The sequence below is a fragment of the Arachis ipaensis genome, chromosome B05 (genome assembly GCF_000816755.2).
Source record: "Arachis ipaensis cultivar K30076 chromosome B05, Araip1.1, whole genome shotgun sequence".
NCBI classification, from domain to species: Eukaryota; Viridiplantae; Streptophyta; class Magnoliopsida; order Fabales; family Fabaceae; genus Arachis; species Arachis ipaensis.
This window is the reverse complement of record NC_029789.2, coordinates 829,757-830,390: the sequence shown is the minus strand read 5'-3', so window position 1 is coordinate 830,390 and position 634 is coordinate 829,757. Positions and strand designations below refer to the sequence as shown.

General features: G+C 21.5%; 1 protein-coding gene across 1 annotated transcript in view; it reads right to left on the bottom strand.

Moving 5' to 3' along the window:
* LOC107642311 (phosphoenolpyruvate carboxykinase (ATP)) overlaps positions 1-634 on the bottom strand; it is an 8,061-nt gene that overhangs the window by 5,372 nt on the left and 2,055 nt on the right. The gene's annotated exons all lie outside the window — the stretch shown is intronic.

Below are 634 nucleotides of genomic sequence, written 5' to 3'. Positions count from 1 at the left end.
AATTATTTTATATTTTAAATCATTAAACATATAATACTAGATCTCATTCTCTTTTTGAAAATAAACACTTTCTAACTTCCCGTATTTTCCGCACGAAACAAATGTCTTGACTATAAAAAACAGAACTTATATATACTCATTAATCAACCCAATAATTATGTGACAATTTCCCTCCCATGACTCAATCTTCATGCTAAAATAGAAAATACGAGTATGTACGACCTATCTATAATACATCCCTGGATATGTAATAACGAATAATAGAAAACTGTACAAATTTAACTTAAACTCATATTCCAACTAAAGGGGAAATTTATATCATCAATGCGAAAATATATGCATTTTGTAGTCTATCTATTTTTTGTTTTCTTTTGAAAAAGAGCCTTTTAATTATATTCATTTATAAGAATAATTATTCATACGGAAAAAAAAAATACAAACTGATTATTTTTGTGACATGGCAACTATCAACATATAATTAGTGTAAATTCTTTTTATTCTGTTTAAATATAATATTATTATTATTAACATATTAATAAATATTAATGTATTTGTCAATTTACATTTTTAAAAATTAAATATATACAATTATAAATATAAATTTAATTAAAATGATAAATTTATTATGTTCATA